The 23,649-nt window shown below is 44.3% G+C and overlaps 1 protein-coding gene across 11 annotated transcripts in view; it reads left to right on the top strand.

Annotated features, from left to right (window-relative positions):
* SAMD4A (sterile alpha motif domain containing 4A) overlaps positions 1-23,649 on the top strand; it is a 233,191-nt gene that overhangs the window by 108,397 nt on the left and 101,145 nt on the right. The gene's annotated exons all lie outside the window — the stretch shown is intronic.

Raw genomic sequence — 23,649 nt, 5'->3', positions numbered from 1 at the left:
CAGTCTCCAAATGAGGGTCAGTCCATCTTCACAGGCTTCTTCCAAGGAACTCTTCCCAGCATAATGTCCTTACTTTTCATTTTTGATTCCCACTCTTAATTTTATTTGTTAAGATTAATCTTAACGGACTTCCCTGGTGGCGCAGTGGTTAAGAATCCGCCTGCCAGGACTTCCCTGGTGGCTCAGTGGTTAAGAACCCGCCTGCCAGTGCAGGGGACACGGGTTCGAGCCCTGGTCTGGGAAGATTCCACATGCCGCGGTGCAACTAAGTTCATGAGCCACAACTGCTGAGCCCGCGTGCCAAAAAAGAAAAAAAAAAAAAAAAAAAAAAAAAAAAAAAGAATCCGCCTGCCAATGCAGGGGACACAGGTTCGTGCCCCGGTCCGGGAAGATCCCACGTGCCGCGGAGCAACTGAGCTTGTGAGCCACAACTACTGGGCCCGCAAGCCACAACTACTGAAGCCCGTGCACCTAGAGCCCATGCTCCACAACAGGAGAAGCCACCGCAATGAGAAGCCCACACACTGCAACTAGAGAAAGCCCACGCACAGCAATGAAGACCCAACACAGCCAAAAATAAATAAATAAATAAATATTATTTTTAAAAAAAGATTAATCTTAACAAATAATCTTTTAAGATTATTCGTTAGAAGAGAGGTCAGATTGGGGAATTAGGTGCACCTCATGGCTGGGCATGTCCTACACACTGTGCAGGAAGTAGAGAATGAGCAGAACTGGGCCAGTCTGATGCTTCGAAAAAGATGGCTCTGGGCAAGTTGCTTGGCTCTTCTGAGGCTCAGTTTGCATACCTGTAAATTGGGGATGCCTTGCTCACAGGGTGCTTGTGAAGGCCTGATATCATAGGTGAGGAATCAGGCAAAGGAAGCATTAATGACACTTGGGAATGTAGCATCCATCTTATCTCGGGCTCTGTACAAAAGAGAGATGTTTAGGATTGCAGTTCCACATGGCTGTGGCTGGTTCTCAATCCCTTGTGTGCCCGGGCATGTGAGAAAGTGCTAACATTTGTTCAGCACACTGGGGTCACCCAGCTACCCTGGGCCATCCCTGACTGCTCGAGGGCTGAGGGGATCAATATCTCCACAGCCTATGGAGATGCATTTGAGACATGTCATGGTTGAGAACTGTTTTACAGTTCACAAGAGACCTGCCACCTTCCCTGATGGTATCCATTTTTATCATGGCTATTTAAAAATTTTTGTGTAAGCGTTTATTCCATTTAGTCAGAGATGTGACAGAGTGGAGATCCGTAGTAGCCAGGGTCAAGGCTTTACCCATTCTCTTGCTTCACACAGAAGGGTGTGTGATCATGGAACATATCGGTGGAGACCCCTACTGGTTGGGACACTTACTGATACCCTACATTCTCACCAGGGAGGATCCTGAGACCACTTTTCTGCTCCCTCGATACGGGATATGGAGCTGCTGACAGCCCTGTAGGTCTCCACACTCCATGCATCCCCCAAAGAGGTTTGGCCACCAAAGGGGATGCCCTGGGAAGTTCGTCCAGGATTTCCTGTGCTGCTGGGGCGGCTTCCTGCACTGGGCAGCAAACCAAAGGTCACAGACTCTGCAAATGCACCGCCTTTGTTGCTCAGTGGAAGGCCCGGACCACAGGGGTCCGAGTTAATTGATCACACTGGGAAAACTACTTATTGAAGTTGGACGTAGCAGTATGACGGAGAAGTGACTGAACTGATTTAGGACGGGCTTAACTGCAGAGCCACGCTGCCTCAAATCCTTCATGGAAGTAGGCAGGATGTAAATCATAAGTCATAAATAAATAAAACTCCAGAGCTAAATAAAACCCCTTTAAATATACCATCCCTCACAGCTGCAATTATTGCAAAGTGGAATTAGCCAGGATGGACGATTAAGGGCTTTCACTCCTCAATACTGAGACTGGATTCAGCCTCAGATACTTTTCATCCAGAATATTTTTATCCAAACCCTGTATAGTAGCAATGATGAGTAAAACGATAGACTGAGATCTGAAGTACTGAACCAAGGCAACTAAGTCGATTTTTTAATCCAGCTGGAATTTTAGGGATTCAAGTTTTTAGTCAAAGGATCTTAAGATACAGTGTGAACCTCCACACCTCATAAAGCACCATCAGATAAGTATACATACACACATAACCTATATGCCATAGACATCTGTATATGCACTTATATATATAACATATACACATATATAACTAAAAGGCAGTATATTATATATAATATATAGACAGGTATATATACTTTAAAATATATAGCATATATACTTTTACATATAACACTAGATATTTTAAAGTGTATATATTTTTATATAATAGATACTATGTATTTAAAATGTATAGCATATATACTTTTATATAAATACAATAGTTACTTTTAAGTATATAGTATATATTAAAGTATATAGTATACATATATTTTAAAATACATAGTATATGTACTTTTACATATTATACTATATATATATACTATATATATATACTATATATATACTGTATATACTATATATATATATACTATATATTTAAAAGTATATACGTACCTGTATAGTACAGACTTATATATTTATATACTTATATAATGTATATCCTGTCTTTTCATTTTTCTTTCTGTTTAGCCAAAAGCACAGCTACTTTTTCTTTCTGTCCTGTTTACAGCAGTGTTACTTATTGCATCTTATGAGGAGGTTTATCCAATAGTCTGTAAGATAAAAATTAAGCAGACCAAAAAAAAAAAAATACATCTTCCAAATGGCAAAAAAAAAAAAAAAAAAAAAATTAAACCCAAATTATCCTTCAAAGTCTTAGGAAGGCATCACGTTAGAGACCGACCTACAGTTCCTCCCTAGGTCCAACTTGGTCATTTTCCCGCCTCCATTACTGGAATAGAGCATTAGCTATTTCTTTGGTTGAGCCTCTGATGAGGTACAGAGAAGCTCATTGGCTCCACTCAGCCATCAGGCTGTGCTCTTTTCCCTCTGGCAAGTACCAGATGTCCATGGCATGCTGGGGTAGTCAGCTGCTCTCTTGTGGGCCCTCCTCCTTCTCCAGTCAGTTCAGCTGGAAGCCAGCTGAGAGTTGCTTGTTACCAAACCTGTTTATGCCAGTTGTACTGTTTTCCATTTAGGACATGTAGCAAAATATTATGTAAACAGATATATATGAGTGTGAAAAGGAGAGGTGTTTCTATGAAAACTATACTGTTGTCTTGGAAAGACTTGTCAGTGATGAATTTGATTTAAAAAAAACCAAACACTGTGGCCAAATTAAGTATAAACAAGATAATTCTAAAAGATTAGGGGGAAATTTATAGAAATCTAGGCAGCTTCCCCAGTCAGATTGCTTTTCAGTTGTTTGGGGGTTGTTTTCTTCTTTAAGAAACTAAACCTGGGGCTTCCCTGGTGGCACAGTGGTTGAGAGTCCGCCTGCCGATGCAGGGGACACGGGTTTGTGCCCTGGTCCGGGAAGATCCCACATGCCGCGGAGCTGCTGGGCCCGTGAGCCATGGCCTCTGAGCCTGCGCGTCCGGAGCCTGTGCTCAGTGGCAGGAGACGCCACAGCAGTGAGAGGCCCACGTACCGCAAAAAAAAAAAAAAAAGAAACTAAACCTGAAAATCATAGTAGATCTCTGGTTTATACAGGGAAGACAATTGGGAATTCCAGACAGTTGGACCCATCATCAAAGACAAGGCATTGCTTCTGTACCAAATTTGTGAATGAGTGTACGCTCATAGATTTAAATATCTATGAATAAATGTCAGTTGATATATATAACAAGAGTATCATTTTTATGATTCCATGCTTTAACCAGTTTTTGTTTTTTTTTTTAGATTGTCAACCCAATCCAAGCTACTATATGTGTTGGATTAGAGAGTTTCTTTTTTAGTTGCGGCATGTTGTGTAAAATATACATGTCTACTGAGCATATCAAGATGCTTATACTATGTGATTTACAAGAGAGCTGAGCCAGGCTGAGGAGAGAGCAGACACACCTCCTTTAGCACACTCACCCAAGAACACATGCTAATTGAGGGAAACTGTAGGCTGAACCCTTTGCACAAGCTCTCTGGAGCACACTCACTTTCTGTCTCCCATCCTCTCTCCCCTTCTTCCTCTCTCCCCTCTCTACCACCTCCTATTCTTCTTTCTACTTCTCTCTCCCTATGCAAATGTAGTTGAGGTCAAAGAACTCTGAAGTAAATAGGGGAGAAACCATTTGGAGTTGAACAACAATATATTTCAAAGCACTTGTTCCAAGAAAGATAGGATCTTTGGCTTAAAACGGTTTGAATATATGTTTATTTATGTGAACTCAGCAGAGAGAGAGAGAGAAGGAGAGGGAATTCCTTTAAATAACGAGCTTTGATTTATTACAATGTGGCTTACGTTAGTTGGTTTCGGAATATACCTATTTCTCATGAAGTGAGATCAGGATATAGCGAAAGAAATCTTATTTGAAGTGTCCTAAAATCCAGTGTGTTTTAAGTCATTTTTTATCCTCTTTGGTCTAAAAACCTTGTGGAAAGACCTCCCTCTATTTCTGTGCTGTGTCTAGACTCTGTATCAGAGCACAAACAACTGCAGGAAAGGCGTGAGAATGCCTGTGGATTCCGGACACGTTAACAGAGGTATCTGAGAACCTCAGGAAGAATAACATTTTACGGTGAAGTGGTTGTCGTCTTGAACAATAGAAGCCATATGAATGTGCTTTAATTTATGCTAATGTGGAATGCTTAAAATAATAAAACAGGTATGACGATTGGGTTCCTGTTCACCCAGGGAATGCGGCTCCCAAAGATAAGTACGCCAGAATATGAACTTCATGGGAAAGCATGAATCCACCCACCTCCAACAAGTAGGAGGCCGTCCTTCCTTTCAGTATTAGCTCTTAGGGGTTTGATTTTGATAGATTGTGAGGTATTTTATTCTAGAGCATAAACCAGATGCTTCTCTCAAGGTAATGAGGAACAACTGATGGCTGCCAGATAAACTAGAAAGGAAATGTTTCTCTCTGCAGTTCTGGACAATAATGCAATTTAATGGCATTTCACCTGAGTGGACTTTTAAGATGGATGGATTTTTCTTTTGCCTCTCAGGGCATAGGTCCAAATTTGGAGCAGATGGTGGAAAAGATGGATGGCCACAGAGATCTCCAGGTGAAATTGATTGGATTTCCTCAATCCTCATTAATTCCTGTTTGATCATCATCCATGCCCGTCTCTCTGACCCTACATAATGGACCCTGGTTTCTGAGGATTTTCTGGGTCCAGAATAACCAAAATGTGCTGACTAAACTCTGAACAGATTGAAATAACTCCTCACCTGATATTTCAGGCTTTTGGAAGAAAGGGGCTGTCTCAACCTGGAATCTTGTTTTCCTTACTTCGAGTAATAGTGGATTTTCTTTCCTCGTAATAAGAAGACACAACTGGGCAGGGTGTGAATCCTAAAGCTCAGGGAGTGAGTTTAAGAGACAAATTGCTTCCACTGTTGTTCAGGTAAAACCTAGTAAAAGAGAGACTTTGGGGTTCTTAGATTAAGTCTGGTGAGAGACTCAAAGTCCCCTGTAACTAAGCAAGACTGAGATTTAGAGGTTACCCCAACTGTGGTATAAGGCATAAGAAACAGCAGATGATTGTGGGAAAACCCCAGAAGTGTAGTTCTGGGCCACTGAGGTCAAGAGGGGACCCTCAAGATCAATGAAAGGAGGGACCTATGGGAAATACTGGGGACAGTGATGCTTTGTGGATTTAATTTAGGTCCTTGATCGATGGCCTGATATTCTCATTAACTTCCATGTTAAGGTAGGCCTATTGACGTAATTGTTTTTGCTCATACTGGAGACTCTCCTGCTAACCAGTTTGTATTTATTATTTTTACTGTGGTTGTTATTAGCCTCCATTCAGAGCCAGATGCCTTTGATTTATAAATAGCATATATTGTCAAAGACACTTAACTAGAAGGACAAATGATTCCCACTTAAGATGAGAATTTCTGTGTGATTGACAGAGTGAGCATTAACCTTTTGGTTGCCATAGGCCTGCTGACACATATGTACCCCCACATGTTGGAGGAATGGAATATACCAGCAAACTAAAAGCTGGCAAATCACAGGTGCTTAAGACCCTGGAAGAAAGTGCCCCAGAGGTGTACACTTAGTTTTAAGAAAAGCTAAATAATTGTGACATTTTCGATGGGCCTTTTCTTCACTTGAGCAGAATGACAATATTTTACTAGTCAACCAAGAGATAAATCAAGATTTAAACCAACTTCTCACCTATCACGCAAAGCTTAACCTTAGTAGTTATTAAAAATAAATGGGATTTAAATAGACATAGAAGCACCTATTTTATTTCCAATTTCATGCTCTTGTATTTTGCAGTATGGTTTTAGATCTGTTTGTGAAGGCTGAATGGGGTAAAAACAGCCTGAGAAACAGCTGGGAGAGGAACAGGCTTTCAAGTCCAAGACAAAGTCCAGGCTCTGGGTTCAGCTGTTACCAGCTCACCAAGTGACCTCAGCCCAATTTTCTCACCTTGAACATGGAAACAGTAATGCTTACTGTCTTCTTATGGGATGCAGTGATATCTGTGACTGGCACCATTAGTGGCTTTGTGCTGAGAGATGAGGGTAGAACCCCTCATCTCTTCCTCAGGGACCATGTGTGGAGATCAGGGCTCCAGGGCCAGGAAGGGCATTGGCTTTTATTCTCTCCCTAGTCTCCATGGCAACTGCAGTATTGCTACCCCAGGTCATTCTGATTGAAGAGTCAAGGAAAGGTGCATGCCATGCCTCCACATTCTGACATCCCCCTGGATGATCTGCTCTCTTGGTCATCTTCTCCCAGCCCACTGTGCTGGTGACTTGGAGGAAGTCTCCATGGTCCCCCTCTTTCTTGCTGTCACCTGCTATTTGTTTCACCAATAACTGGGACTTCCAGGTGAATAGTAATTCTCCACTGACTGTTTTTCTCACATCCATCACTTTATTTTCTAGGTAACGTTTACTGAGTCCTTACCACGTGTAGGCACTGTGCTTACACTTCACTGTGTTATCATTTTGTTAACGTGAGAGAACTGTGGATAAGAGAGGTTAAGAGAGCCCCCCAGACCTGACAGCTGATCCATGGGGGCCCCCCTCTCTCCCGAGGCTGCAGACACCCCTCACCCTGTGTCCTTGTGCCTTCTTGGTGCAGTTGTCCTCCAACTGTTCTCTCTCCACCCGGCTCCCTCCTGTGGCCACCAGCAGATGTATCTCCCCATACCGCGCCATGCTCTTCAAAAACTGCCACTTGTTTTTTCACGCACCAGCCCTTCAAAAGCTGACCTCGCGTGTCTTCGCTCCTGCTTTCCCAAAACCAGTTCTCAGCAACAGCCGAAATATCCTGATTCCTAGTTCCTAAATACTCTTGTGCATCTGCACGTGCGCCTTCCTCCACCGGGAACAGCCTGCCCTCATCTCCATCTCCCTACTTCCGCCCCAGCCTTCAGGGCCGAGCACAGATTGGCAGCCTGTGCTGCCTTCTGAGACTGGCTGGACAAGAAACCATTTCTCTTTCTTCTGAGTTTTTGTGGTACTGGCTGTATAATCACAAATCACTCAAATGACATGGTAGATGACGTGAGGCCTGGCTGCATACTATTCCTTTCTCTGGTCAAGATCCCTAGAAGGATCTTGTCCACAGGCGAGAAAGCCATAAAGAAGTTACTGGCAGTGTTAGGGCTGGAGTTCAGTTTCCCCAAATCCCAAACCAGTGATTTTTTTCCTGCAATAACTTTTTACCTTCTGTCCTTCCTTGGAGGGCACAGACTTTATCCTGTCTATATTTAAAGTTCATGTAGTGTCCAGTGTAGAGGCTTGTATCTAGGGGATAGTCAGTAACTATTTGTTGAAAGAAAGCAAATGAAAGAAGATAGGAAGGAAAAAATAATAATAGCTAGCACTGACATGCACTTCTATTTTAATTTTATTTATTTAAGTTTCTTTTGTTTTCTTTTTAAAAGTTTTTATTGGAGTATAGTTATAGTTGATTTACAATGTTGTGTTAGTTTCAGGTACACAGCAAAGTGAATCAGTTATACAGGTATTTTATTTTAATTTAATCCCCTTTCTAGTTTACTCCCTATAACATCCCTATGAAATAGGTACTGTTATCACCAGCCCCATTTTACAGGCAAGAGAGGTAAGTAACTTGCACAAGGTCACAGAGCTGGTGAGTGACACTTATCAGGACCTGAACCCAGGGAGTCTGGCCCCCGAGTCTGTGCTCCTCCTGTACCCTGTTGCCCTGTAGGGTCAGGGAGGACTGACAGACAGGGAAGGATACAGAAAGAAGCAGGGAGCTCAGTTCAGTGTCCAAGATGACTGAGCAGAGGAAATTTAGATTCAGCTGCTGTGTTTCATCTTCTTTTAATTTAAACTGACAAGAAGCACCACTTATAAGCTAGAGCAGTGGCCAGGCTGCTGAGTCTGTAGCTGCTGCCTGGATCCCTGTTGCAAGGCAATTACTGTGAAACTCCCCAAACACAGCTCCACATCTTCTTCCTTATAGGGGACTTGTTCATTATAGGAGACTTAGTCCAGGGTCTGTTAAGGAGTCTACATGCCCCCAACTCAGAGTCCTTTAGAGAGGGGAAGGTTGCCACTTTCTCCTCTGAGGCTCCCTCTAGAACAGGGGTCCCCAACCCCTGGGCCCTGGGCCGCTCCCCATCGCTCGCATTACTGCCTAAACCATCCCCCCACCGCTCCCGTCCATGGAAAAATTGTCTTCTCTGAAACCGGTCCCCGGTGCCAAAAATGTTGGGGACCGCTGCTCTAGAACGTGTGATTTCCGCGGAATGCTTTCTTAAAGGAAAAGTAATAGACTTGAAATCACCACGACTAGAAATGAGTAGCTTATATGTCAAATTCAGCGAAACAAGCAGATGAAGAATATTTAACGGGGGCTTTTATCGTTAGAAGCAACCTTGACTCTTTTATTTAAGCCCACCGTTAATGTGGTTGGTTTTTTTTAACATCTTTATTGGAGTATAATTGCTTTACAATGTTGTATTAGTTTCTGCTGTATAACAAAGTGAATCAGCTATAAATACACTTATATCCCCATATCCCCTCCCTCTTGCTTCTTCCTCCCACCCTCCCTATCCCACCCCTCTAGGTGGTCACACAGCACCGAGCTGATCTCCCTGTGCTATGCGGCTGCTTCCCACTAGCTATCTATTTTACATTTGGTAGTGTATATATGTCAATGCTACTCTCTCACTTCGTCCCAGCTTCCCCTTCCCCCTCCCCATGTCCTCAAGTCTATTCTGTAATAGGTCTGCGTCTTTATTCCCGTCCTGCCCCTAGGTTCATCAGAACCTTTTTTTTTTTTGGTTCCATATATATGTATTAGCATACGTTATTTGTTTTTCTCTTTCTGACTTACTTCACTCTGTATGACAGACTCTAGGTCCATCTACCTCACTACAAATAACTCAATTTCGTTTCTTTTTATGGCTGAGTAATATTCCATTGTATATATGTGCCACATCTTCTTTATCCATTTATCTGTTGATGGACACTTGGGTTGCCTCTTTGTCCTGGCTATTGTAAATAGTGCTGCAGTGAACATTGTGGTACATTGACTCTCTTTGAATTATGGTTTTCTCAGTGTATATGCCCAGTAGTGGGGTTGCTGGGTCCTATGGTAGTTCTATTTTTAGTTTCTTAAGGAACTTCCATTACTGTTCTCCACAGTGGCTGTATCAATTTACATTCCCACCAACAGTGCAAGAGGGTTCCCTTTTCTCCACACCCGCTCCAGCATTTATTGTTTATAGATTTTTTTGATGATGGCCATTCTGACGGTGTGAGGTGATACCTCCTTGTAGTTTCGATTTGCATTTCTCTAATGATTAGTGATGTTGAGCATCCTTTCGTGTGTTGTTGGCAATCTGTATATCTTCTTTGGAGAAATGTCTATTTAGGTCTTCTGCCCATTTTTGGACTGGCTTGTTTGTTTTTATTGATACTGAGCTGTAACGTGGTTGGTTTTTAACTCGACCCCCAGTAGCTGTTAGTATTTCTGCTTGTGATAGCACCACTTTTTTCTCACACACAGAAAAGTCTAACTTAAACTTGTCATGAGCTTAAGAGCACATTAGGGGAAGTAGCCTATCACTTAGGAGATTGGAAAGATGATTTCGCAAGCATTTAAAGAACATTTTGCGCCAAGAATCCTAAAGTGAATTGAATACTATTGCAGATTTGATGAATCAGAGCAGAACCACGTTTAAGCGTGTGCTGTATTTTGAGGGATTCCCTCCTGCCCCACCCCTGCGAGGTGAAAAGCACTGCTTTTCCTATAGGAGGAAAAATAGTTGTTTATGCCCCAGACCAGTAACATGTTTTTGTGGCGAAGTTCTGAACACATCGAGTGTTTGTTGTGGCCCAACTAAGACAACTTTATAGATTAATGAAAAGTGATTTATTATTTCTTCTAAACAAAACATTTCGTTCTCTCTCTGCCTCTTTTACTCCAAACAAATCTGTCTGGTCCCATCCCTTGCCCCCCCGTCCCCACCTGCACCCCCCTCTTGTAGATGTCATGGTACATTTTTGTGACTGTGATCCTGTCTGTTCCTAATAATTAAGGGCTCTCTGAGCAATGTGAAAGAAGGTTACTATTCACCTGGTTTCTTGCAAGAACTGTGCATGTGTGATGGTAGCTTTTCACCTAAAAGACTAAACCACAGAGAGAGTCCAGGAAGTAAGGAATGAACAGGCCAGGTGACTTGCTCTTCTTAGCTCCTGCAGGAGCCCAGATCAACCCTGAGGGAAGCAGAACTGGGTTTACAACTCTGTACTGTATGTTTTACCAGCTTGTGACCTTGGCCAAAAGAGTGAGCCTTTCTGAATCTTGGTTCCCATCTGTAAAATAAGGATGATAAGGCCTAGATGCAGGGTTATTGAAAGGATTGCAAACACTGGATAGCAAGTTCCTAGTACGGGTATGCGATAATCCATAGGAGTTTTTGTTGTTGTTATTGCTGATCTTGCCATCACTGTCATTACCGCTGCCTCTATAAGCAGCTCGTGCATTTGGGAAGAACAAAGGGGAACTTGACTGCTGATGCCTCGTATGCACATAGCACACAGCTTTAGTCTTCAAAACTACTTGCCTGGGCTTCCCTGGTGGCGCAGTGGTTGAGAGTCCGCCTGCCGATGCAGGGGACGCGGGTTCGTGCCCCGGTCCGGGAAGATCCCACATGCTGCGGAGCGGCTGGGCCCGTGAGCCATGACCGCTGAGCCTGCGTGTCCGGAGCCTGTGCTCCGCAACGCGAGAGGCCACAGCAGTGAGAGGCCCGCATACCGCAAAAAAAAAAACCCAAAAAACAAAAACAAAACAAAACAGAAACTACCTGCCTTCCCTACCACAGCAGCTACAGTTGCTCCAAAAACAACCAAAGTAGGGACTTCCCTGGTGGTCCAGTGGTTAAGACTCCACGCTTCCAATGCAGGAGGTGCGAGTTCGATTCCTGGTCAGGGAACTAAAATCCCACATGCTGCGCGGTGCGGCCAAAATGGAGAAAAAGAACAACCAAAGTAAACATAAAAGTCACAGCCACATAGGGCTGAAAACAAAGAATGAGGTGTTTCCTCACTCTAGCAGGGGATCCCTTAGCCAAGTAGGTCCCTTCTTCCCTCCTTGTCTGCTCTCTTCCACCTACAAACACGCAAATGTTGACAGGCACCCACGGAGCCTGTGCAGGTCTTGGGGGCGAACTGTAGGGGCCAGCGTTGATTCAGACATGGATTCTGTCCTCCAGGAGCTTACCTGCTCCCAGGAAAGAGGAAACACCCATAAACATCTTGAAAGTTAGGAAGCAAATGGTAGGACCATAAGAGAAATAGCACTAAAGGGCTGCGGAATTAAGGAGGAGAGAGAGATTTTAGCTGGAGTTGGGACATGCAGGTTTTATGAAAGAAGCAGCCTAGCATCATCATTAAGAACGCAGATTCTGGAGTTGGATCACCAGGTTTGAACCTTGGCAATTTGCTACTTGGTTGCGGCTCCTTGAGTGCTAGGCTAGGTCACATCTCTGTGCTTCTGCTTCCTCATCTTTAAAATGGGGATAACGATAGTACCTACCTCTCAGGGTTGTTGCAAGGATTAAGTGAGATAGGTAAAGTGCTTAGCACAGCGCGTGGCACACAGTGAGTCCCCTGTTAGTGTTTGTTAAATGAATTTGCCAAAGGACAGGTATGGATTTACCCTTCAAGGGAAGGTGGGTGGTGTTCTTCCACGTGGAGGGTTGCATGAGCCAAGGCAGAGTCCACACTGAGGCACGGGCTTGGGGAAGGTGAGAGAGGGGGAAGGCAGCTTGGGAAGAGACCATGGGGGGTCTTGAGTGTCAGGCCAGGAACCTTGGACTTTACCGAAAATGTGAAATGTACTCAGTCTTCCAGAATTCAGTATGCATGAAGCCAGAATCTGAACCTGTCTGAGGGTAGGTCCCCACATCTCAGTTCCAGTGAACCTGGCGATGAACCAGATGCCAGTGGCCGTGAAATCGAAGTTTGGATTATCAGGCCTGAATTGACACCTCAGGGAAGATGTGCAGCAGAGCCCCAGCAGGAAGTTAAAGTCGGGGGACAAAGAGGTGGGAGGTGCAGAGGCGTGGCAGGGGTGGGGGAGGAGGGCAGGAAACGTCACACGTTGCCCCCAACTATTGCTTCCTTTTCAGATTACAGATTTTTTTTTCTTTAGCGTATAGTCAGCTGTTTTGTTGTTGTTTTATTTCTTTTAAGCCTCGGGATGCACACAGTCATCTTTACTCTCTTTGCTCGGGTGGCGGGGAGGTGGGGATGATCCAAACCAATCACAGGGGACTTTGTTTTCAGTCATCTGGGGGTGTCGCGCTTTGTGCGGGCGTGGAATCTGTCACGCTCTGCCCCGTTCTCTCCGCACTCATAGCGGAGTCAACAGGACTTCAGAAAGGGCTGCAGAAAGTCACAGAGCCCCTGAGAGGATGCCCGTCATCTTGGGATTTGTTTTTAAGTGAAAAATTGGAGGGTTGGAATGCCTTAGGTTTGATTTGCTTTCAACTTTCGCTGTGTAAAGGCTACATTCAATTTTTAAGGAATCGTCCAAGTTCCAAGAGGATAATACAGTTAACCCTCTGTGTCCTCGGGTCCCGGAACTGCAGATTCCAATCTGAGGATACAGAACCTGTGGATAGCGGTGCCGACTGTATTGTTTTTTAAGTGTTATGGGGATGTGGGAGCAGTTCCTAAGACCACATGTAAGTCATTTAAAATTCTTTTTGGAACAAGGTAACGCGTGATAAATCTATATATGTACCAAATCAAGATCAATTTCCATAAAAGTCTGTCTGTAACGTGGGGACAATGAAATGATAAAGTGCAACTATGAAGTCATTTGTGGCTCTGAAACCTGCTATGCATCTTCCCATGAAGTGACTGAGAGTGAAATATCACTGTATTAATGGTTGGAAGAGAGATCTTCTGGCCCAGGCTGCATTCTGCCTGCAGCCATGGTGCACCTGAGATCTAGAATGATCTCCAGGGAGGTGCCTGGGGCCATTGCTCAAAGGTTCCCTTGCAAGCTAGGAAGGTAGACATGTACATTCAGGAATGGTGGGGAGTGTGTGCTGATGTGAACTTTAAAGGCATCTTTTCCATCCTCCACTGGTGGCTCTTTTTCAGAGCATTGTATTCTGTTCTTGGAAGCCACTGCTTATCCATCACATCCTTGATGAAGAGTGAAGTTTGCCCCCAGCTGTCTGATGGCCAAGTCACATCAACTTCAGTGGGAGTGACACATGTCCAGAGGCAGAATTTGGCTCTTTCAAACTTAAGCCTAAAGATCCTGATTAATATATTATGTAAGAAAGAGTGAGGTCATAGAAACATTCAGTCTCCTACCTTGAACCAAAAGTTATCCTTATTTAGTGCTTCCAAAGTTAGAAAACAATACAGGCAATAGACGCTCCCTCAGGATCTGTGAAGAAATAATGGCTGTCTTGTTCTTGACTGTGGGTTTTGTGATGGTGTCAGCAAAGCAGGCTGCCTGTTGCTTTTAGCACTTGAAGTTTGGACTGGTTTCATTAACCCTCTCAGCCCACTTAGAAGGAACATTTGGGAAGTCCACTGAATCCCCACCTGCTGTCAGGGTGCCCAGGCATCACTGGGGGAAGCTCTACAGTAGGGCCGTGGGCCCTGGGGTGAGGGTGGGTGGCTCTGTGGCCCTTGGGAAGAAGCAGCGGCCTCTCGCCTGGCAACCCTGCCGCTGTGCGGGCCCTTCAGCAGCTGAGTCTAAGAAGAAATAGTGTAATGCTTCTCTCGGATCATCATTTTGGCTGAGCTAAAGGTAGATCAAATTTCACCCTTAAATAACTGTCTTCTGTCTGTGTAAACAGTCACAGCCATTACTGTTAAACTTTAAACCTCAGCCCATGGATCTGGATTGTTTTCTTTTTCAGACCTTAACTCCGGGGACCACTCTTCCCTGCTTTCCGAAGCCTCTGATGCTATCTGAGCATGCAACCTACTCTCTGAGTCTTAAAAAGCCATGCTTAGGGCACATACAGTTAAGGAGGGGAGGTGTGTGAAAAATTCATTTACTTCTCCCCACTGGGACCTAAATCCATTTTAGCATTCCACTTGCATCCAAAAAGAAATGTCAAAATGTTAAAGCATGGCGTTCTCATTCTTTTCAATGGGAAGAAGAGGTTATGCAAAGGAAGCTTATGTCCCTGCAGAATGAGTGAGAAGAACCTGGTAAGAGGTTTGCCTCGTGTAAGAAGTTAATATATTCAGTGGCAGCAAAGATGCTGCCAAGTCAATCTAGTCCACGTTTAGGGAGAGAAGGGCAGGAGTTTTGCTGCTCTTCTAAGATGCTTTTTGGACATAAATTCTCTAAACAAGTAAGAATGCAACAGCAGCTTGCTTAAAACTTGAGAAACAAAAGAAAAGGCAGTGGGTAATTGATTCTGTTCTCCAAAGGCCCATTTGACACTGAGTGGATCCTGGCTTGGTTTCTACCATACAGGTGTTTAGTCTCTGCCAGCAGGAGGACACAGATGGAGTCCACCTTTCTGCAGATGCCTTTAAATGAGAAGGAAATCCATCGACACATTGTCATAGTCACAGTGCAGTATATTCTTTAGCATCGATGTAGCCATGCCCCAAATGACACCCAAATCAATGGGATTGGAAGAGATTTTAAAAGAAGGCACAACATCCTCTACCATGGAGAGCAGCTTATTTTATAGCCAGGAAGCCACGGAATCTTTCTGAAGTGTTTGCTTGAGGGCCAAACTTTAAACTTATTCCTTAGCCACGCAATAGGTCTGATTAAGCAACAGGGTGAGAACATGCGAATTCATGTTTCAGCAGTGAAGAGCTTCAAAGTCTTGAGTTTGTTACCAACTGTAAGATTTAGGAACTCTGTGATTTAATCACAATGATTGCTTCCGGTAGCAATTCAATCAAGCTGTCTCATCAAATTAAGTTTTATCAAGTTTTGTCTGGCAGGGATATTTACCAGCCAGGATTCCCCAGCAAGTGTGTGCTCACTGCATTTATGAAAACGAGGCTAGAGTCACCCCGTAATATCAGTGAGGTCACCTTAATTGGCCTATTTTAAGGCTCTGTGGCTATGGGGACATCAGAGCCCAGGGAACAAGCGAATAGCCTGTTAGGAAGTTCTCATAAAAGTGTTTCCTCCCTGGCATGGTTTAGAAAATTCAGCACTTCAGTTAGTGTCTTGCTCAGGCACAAACCTTAACCTAAATATAGAGGGCTAAAAAAGAATCCTTCCATGGTAGGGCTCCCTTAAATTAGCTCAGCTAATCTATTCATCTGTGTACTGACTCGTGCCTAAACATTGGAGGCCAAATCCAAAAAAAGAAAAAGCAAGCCTGTGGCTCAGTCCTAGGAAAGATGTAGAACAACTGAGTATAATCCTGGACAAAGGAGCCCCTGAATACTGCAGCAGGTCCTTATTAGAAAAGAGATAGGCCGGCTCTTCGTAATCACCCTTGTTTGTTAACTGCTCATTTTGGCTTTACAAGTGCTTTTGGCGTATTCACAATTCTCCATTTATTGTGATTCTTCTCAGTTTCAATATTTCTACCTTGCTGGGCTTCCCAAAATACGCTCAAATAAAAATTTTCTTAATAGATAGCCAGGATGACAGTGTTCTAGTTCTTTACCTCTTAAACCTCGGAAGCTATTCTCAAGAAAGATGACAGCTAAAGACATCTGGACTCCAATTTCCTTAGCTAGAATGGCAAGAGGGAGCATGCCAGGATGCAGAAGGGGTCCCCATGGTCTAGAGCCTTGCGTTATGCATTTTGCTTCCCACTGAAGCCAGAGGCCTGTGTGTACCTGCTGAATCACTGCCCATGACCTGCTTGAATTCTGGCCATTTTGTTATCCAACTTGTTATCTTCTAGCGACTTCCCATTTGTCTGTGAAAGCCGGCTAGTGGAAGACACCTGAAGAAGAAAGTCAGGACAAGAGAAGGTGTTTGGAAGTGGTCAGAAGGTAGTGCAGTATGTGTGAAAGGGGCTGTGGAATTGTCCTTGAGAAGCTATTATTGGTCCTAGCAGTTTTACCACACTGTGTAGTGTTTGGGTAACTAACGGGTCATGGTGTTAGAATCCTGGTAATTGGATGGATCTATGCTTTTAGCAATCTTTGCAGAAATACATTTTATGAATGCTTCTATTTAAAGAGAATAAAACAATAACCAAAAAACGCCATTCTTATTACCCTACCTCCCCCACGCACATAGCATTCTGATGTGGTTTATTCCTGAAACTGACTCATTCAGCTTTTCTCCTGGAAATTGTCAGTATGTATGCCTGGTTAATGGAGAAAATCAGTGCACTGCGCAGGCACAATGCCATGACTCATTCCTGGCATTTCAGGGGCTTTGTAATGGAAATCATAGTTCCAAGCTCCAGTTCTTACCAAGTGGATGTGTGAATATCAATGAAACAAAGCATGGTCTCTCTGCTCCTCCTGCATAGCTCTTGCCATAGATTCAGTGTCTGCTCATGAAGTGGAGGTTCTTCTCCATAACCCACGCATGCTTGAATACCACAATGTTGTTTTAATTAGTCTTTTAAAGCACAGTAAAATATTTGGCTTTGGTGAAAGGAGGAAATTCTCTCATATGTTGGAACTGTTTGGTTGAAAGGGCATTTTTGTCTACTGAATTAGTCTCCTGGGGTTTATACTAGTATCTGAATTCTTTTTAAATTGTCTCTAATGACTTGCAGCCAAATATCATTCATTTATTCTCTCTATCCCTCTATCTCTCTGTCTACCTACCTATCCATAATTGTGTGTGCATGTGGCACATTTATTTACATATATACATATATACATACATATACATATATATATATAAAATATACAGTCTACTGGGAGAGCATGGATGATTGAAACCCTGGATAATCCCAACCTTTTATTTTACCTCTGCTTGACCTAAACTTGTCCCCAAACATTTTTCCAGTGTCATTCCCCGTTCTTTGTGCTATGTAACATTTAAAAGTAGTTAAAAATACAAAACATAGGCAGCAGGAGGAAGTGGGGGAAACAAGGAAGACAGATATTCAAACGCTTATTTTTTACTGACTTGGGTTTGAATTTTGGGTCTGACCGACTGGTAGGACTTTGTGGAAACTCACAGATGAGCCAGCTGCCCATGATTCTTGGAGACTGGGACTGAAGGTCAAATATGTAAAGTTGGCTTTTGGTGATTCTTATATGTCTACAGTCCACTGGACCAGGACTATTTGGGCGCTGCTAATTGGAAGGTGGACATTGAGGAGATATTTTCAGCAACAGAAGACAACGAGCAATATACCTGATAACTCAGCCATTTTATTCTGATCTTGTCTTCTCTAACAATAGGTCCCTGCTACCGTGCTCTTAAAACACAAGCGCTAATATTATGAGAAATGAATTACATGAAAAACAGTCTAATCTCTTCTAAGTGTGCTAAAAATACCAATGTGCAACGAAGAACATTTAAACTTTCTTCCCTTTCCAGATGATGCAGGATCCTAGGCAAAGACTGGATTTCAGAGTATACCCTGAGGTCTGAGCCTGAGTGAAGCTTTTAGGTCATAGTAGTAAAGATCTTCAGACAAGGACTTTCAGAGCGAATGCCTTATCATTACACTTCATGCTGACTTTTTTTTTTTTTTTTTTTTTTTTTTTTTTTTGCGGTACGCGGGCCTCTCACTGTTGTGGCCTCTCCCGCTGCGGAGCACAGGCTCCGGACGCGCAGGCGCAGCGGCCGTGGCTCACGGGCCCAGCCGCTCCGCGGCATGTGGGATCTTCCCGGACCGGGGCACGAACCCGTGTCCCCTGCATAGGCAGGCGGACTCTCAACCACTGCGCCACCAGGGAAACCCCACCACTCACTTTTGAATGCTTCTGCCGTGGAGTTGCATCTTGCCAAAAGGTGGTGTAATTTTGAGGTCTGTGGCTGAGAGACTTGGATTGTGTTTGTCCCTGGCCTGTGAGCAGAGGTGATATTTAGGGTTGTAATGCGGGTATTGAGGCCTTTTTAGTGTACGATTACTTTTTGATAGGGTTATTTTAATGGAAAGTTAACTAAATTAAGTTACTTAAATTTAGCCACATTTGTTAAATATCTTTTTCTGGCAAATTGAAAAGTGATTTAGTTGAAACAAGATCCAGAGACTTCTGTTCCAACACATTTTTCAGTTCATCACGTTAAAGTTCAAAGAAAACTCAAAGTACCCAGCATCACTGAGACCTAATGAAGCAGTTTATATTTTTACTTTGTTTTTTACTTCAGAAGCTTGTGGCCGTGTAGAATAAAAGAAACCTCATGCTCTTAATCTTTTCAGTGGACGCTGCCAGTGAGAGTGTTGTTATTGTTAGATAATCATAATGGTATGTTCTGGAGGCTTTTTCCCCTCACCCGACACACCCAACTCACTCACACCCTGCCAGCAGAGCCAGAGAAAGGAGAATAAAGCAGTGTCTTATTTGCTTTTAGAATCTGATTCTCCATTGCTTTGGAGACATGCTGGGATGTGCGCTTAAACTATTATTAAATTTCTGATGTCCATCCAGGACATTTAGAGTCATTCGTAAGAAGAGCTAAGAAAACAGTGAACAGATCAGGCCGAGTTGTGCAGACCTTCTTCCAGCAAGCCTTAGCCTAGCCTCACAGTGAGAGGCCAGAGGACAGCAGCGCCCGGCTGGGGAGCGGGGATTAAGCCTGCACAGAGGGCCTGGGGCTCATTGCTTCACCTCCGCCAGCCTCAGCTTCTCACCGCCTGCCTAGTCACACTTGTCTTGAAAATTAGATGTGATAATGTTTAGATAGAGATTTTGCCAACTTTTAAAGAAAGTCCTCCACAGATGTTAGATATCCATAACCAGAGGTTGAGGAGGTAAATGTAATTATGTGTGCACGTTGATCATTATGTGTGCGGGGCACCGCTGATTTTGGAAAAGTTTTTAGTCACTTTTTGATGGAGCCCCAAGTGAAAAATATTCAGGGAGACCAGTTCAGCAGTTCCCTTACATTTAAACAAAGTGGGAGGGCTTCCCTGGTGGCGCAGTGGTTGAGAGTCCGCCTGCCGATACAGGGGACACAGGTTCGTGCCCCAGTCCGAGAGGATCCCACGTGCCACGGAGCGGCTGGGCCCGTCAGCCATGGCCGCTGGGCCTGCGCGTCCAGAGCCTGTGCCCCGCAGCGGGAGAGGCCGCAGCGGTGAGAGGCCTTCGTACCACAAAAAAAAACCCCACAAAAACAAATTGGGAATTGGAAATCTTCCCAATGACAAGCAGTAGAAGTAAGTTGTGACGGACCACTGCTCCAGATGATGGAAAAAGATTTATGACTGATGCAATATCCCACTTTAAGAAGAAATGCAGAGGTCTTGAAGAGAGCTATCATGACATCCAGTGTTGGTCACAGGACTGGCCTTACAGGGAGTGCAGGGGTGAATATTATGAATACCCCTTTGGTGGGTATTCCATTAAAGGGGTGTGTGGTTCAGGAATCCCTGGGTAAAGAAGGAGCCCTTTTCTCATCCCCCAACATGGGCTTTAATGTCTGAGGTCATAGGGAGCCTGCTGCATGCATGGAAGAATCTTGAGGTATGAGTTTATAGGGGGAGACATCTGTAAGTTCTACCTATTCCTGGGACTCAGAAAGCAGCAGAAGTAGCTGGGGCTTGTTCAGTTCCCTGTCGGCCTCCTGTCTCTACTGTGTCAGTCCATTTGCTCTCTTCTGTGACCTCTCCATCTCCCAGGCCAGGTCTGTACAGGAGAGAGTCACAGAAAATAGAATAAGGTGGTTTCCTGGGGGCTGTTGAGTGCCTGTGCCAATGGTAACCAAGGGACACACACCATATGTGGACCCCTAACTCTCATCCAGTGCTCATCTCAGCACACATCCCACTGAAGGCTCATCTTGTGAATCTCTCTGACATTTCCCAACTCCCGGTAACCCTGTTGATATTAATGCTTACTGATCATCACTTGTATTTTAAGCATTGACTTTTGTTCCAAAAAGTATTGAAGATGGAGTTTCTCAGCACACAATCAACATCCCATGATGTTCTGTTCCAGATCTGTACTCTGACTATGGCTGCATTCTTCAAAAGATAAATATGAAAGATAATGCCATGGAGAATAAATGTGTGCCAAATTAAAGCATAAAAGGAAATAAAGTAAGAGCAAATTTCCACTCTACTAACAGGATAGGCCAGCCCTATTTTTCAGGCATTCGGTGACTGCCGTTTAAGCCGTGCTGCATTGTACATAGGCCTATTGGAAAGGAAGGAAACGAATGAACAAGGGAAAACACCGTTTTCAGCATTGCTGGCTACCTGGATCACCAAGCGTGTGTTCTTAGCAGCCAGCATATTGTTTTCTTCCGTCGCCAGCCGCTGTGCAATGCTGTTAAAGGTGGGCCCTGCTGGGGGAAGCTGTGTACCCAAGCGAGCACCCTGCCTGGTTCTCCATGGATGGAAGTATGTGCTGATGCTCTGGCCTTTAGAGGCTCAGGCTCCAGAACACTGGGGGAGAGCTGTCGTCTCTCGGAGTCACAGCCATCTCCCTCCCAGGGTACCCCTGATGGGGATGGAATAGCAGGTAGGTGGCATCTGATTCTAGGATACTGTAGGGTTGGCCTAAAACCCGGGCACAAGTGGTTGTGAGGTAGAGCACAGTTGGAAGCGCAGGACCACGCCAGGGTTCAGGCAGGGTCACAGCAACCCCCATTTCTGTCTAGGAAGACCCCCGAGGGTGGCGGTGATGGCTGAGCCCACCAACACAGTCACATATGGATCCTAGATTCGTTACTAAAAGGGCTCATTCTGAGAGAGGTTGAAGAGTGCTGACGGTAGGCTGAGCATGAGATTGGGAATCCAGAGTGACCTTTTCTCTATCAGCTTCATAAACGTCTATGATTCTTCCACTGAGAATCGCTTCTCAGTTTGCTTTATTCCTACCTCAGAGGCCACCACACACACACACACACTCTTCCTCTTTCAGCAGAGCTCTAAAAACACTCCTCTGTCTGCATAGTTTTAATCAGAAAATGTAGATTACTTCCTGCAGATTGCCTGTTTCATGAAGCAGGAGGCACAGGAGTCTTTTTGAGAGGATTGTTTAAGTGATCATTTGAGCCAAAAAGAAATCACCTTTTTTATTCTTCAGCGCAAAAGGCTTTTCCAAGCCACCTGATTAAAGTCTAAATTGTTCCACACAGGAGCACAGGAGGCATGTCTCCAGGTATATCCAGAGGCGCACAGTCTTTGAATAAGTGGGGATGTAGGAGATCTGTATGGAATCCCTGAGGCCACTAGACTCACAGAGAAGGGATTTTTCAAATCCTGTCATTTGAAACTCCAGGCAGATTATTGGCAGAGAAAACAGAGTTTTCCAAAGTCAACCCATCATTGGCTCAGATTTTAATAGAAAATCAGGAGTCAAGAAAAGTTAGAAGGTAGAGACTTTAAAGTCAGGCCTGGTTTTAATTTATATGTGGTTATTCTAAGCAGTCAGAGAAGCACCCTTCCCCCAATACCCTGTCCCAGGCATAAACTGCTCACCCATTATAAAAGACAAATTAACTTTTTTTAAGGGTGCCACCTTAAGGGTCATTAATTTAGTAAATTAACTGACATTCCTAGAAAAGCTCCATGGCTTGTGCCAGTAAATATTTACCCAGCTAGTGACACTTCAAATGGCACCCCAAAATCCCTGGTCCATTTCCAAAGGGTGAGCAGTTTACTTGCAGGAAATGGATTACTCACTCGTGGAATCAGACCAACACCCAGGCTGCTCAGTTTCAACATCCTTTAAAATGCAAAAGGGAACTTTCCCTGCCTCAAACTTTCAAACCTTTTCCAGATGGTCCGATAGGGGCGAGTGCTTGAAGCCCAGCGAGGCTGGTCAAGCCGGGGTGGCTGAGCCCCCTGTGATGCTGGCTACAGGCTGCTGGTGTGTTCTGGTGGGTGGCTGATAAGAGGCATCCCCGAGTGCCTGGAGAGAAACGCCTCCTGTGCCTGCCCCGTTTTCAGCTGCCCGACACCCACAGAAACGAGGGAGATCTGTGTAAAGGCCAGAGCGTGCTCAGCTAGGATACTGCCCCCACTCCCACCCCTCCGCCAGTTGCCTCTGCTGGTTTCACTTCTCAGCCGCAGCTGCCCACAGCTGTCTGGGAAATGGATCTGGGCCTGGGGAAGCAGCCGCAGGGTGGGTGGGGTGGGATAGGGCATGTGTTTTGAACCTAGACCTTTCTGTCCTGGTAGCCAAAACAGGCAGGCCGTGGGCCCGTTCTGTGAGCCTTTCGATTGGCGGTTAAGCTGGGTGCCTCTGAGGGAGACCCTGGGGAGACCCTGAGGACCCTGGACCAAGAGGATGGTGGTCAGGAGGCCGTGGGGTCTAGAAATCATATTATCTAAAGATGATGGGACTTTCCCGGCCGTCCAGTGGCCGAGACTCTGCACTTCTACAGCGGGGACGCGGGTTCGATCCCTGGTGGGGGAACTAAGATCCCACGTGCCGTGCGGCCCCCAAAAACAGATTATTAGAAGGAACTGGGGAGTTTTAGCCTGAAAAAGAAAATTTAGGGGGATGGCTATCTTGTGAAAGGGGAAGTTGATTTTTTTATTGTATTTTTTCATTGTAATGTGCCATTTTAAAAGTTTTTATGTGTACCGTTCTATTACACGAATTATATTTATAATGTTGTGCTACCATCACTACTCTCCATTTCCAGAACTTTTTCATCATCCCAAACAGAAACTCTTTACAGTTTAAACAGTAGCATCCTCCCTCCCCTGAACCCCTGGTAACCACTATTCTGCTTTCTGTCTCTGTGAATTTGCCTATTCTAGGTACCTCATCTAAGTGGAATCATACAATATTTGTCTTTCGTATGGGGCTTCTTACACTTAGCATAATGTCTTCAAGATACATTCATGTTGTAGCATGTGTCAGAATTTTCTTCCTTTTAGAGGCTGAATGATATTCCATTGTATGTATGGCCACATTTTGTTTATCCATCCTCTATTCTCTGTTGATGGATTTGGGGGTTGCTTTTGGTCATTGT

Source organism: Kogia breviceps, chromosome 3 (assembly GCF_026419965.1).
Source record: "Kogia breviceps isolate mKogBre1 chromosome 3, mKogBre1 haplotype 1, whole genome shotgun sequence".
NCBI lineage: Eukaryota > Metazoa > Chordata > Mammalia > Artiodactyla > Physeteridae > Kogia > Kogia breviceps.
The sequence above is the reverse complement of the archived record's forward strand: the minus strand, read 5'-3'. Positions and strand labels throughout refer to the sequence as shown.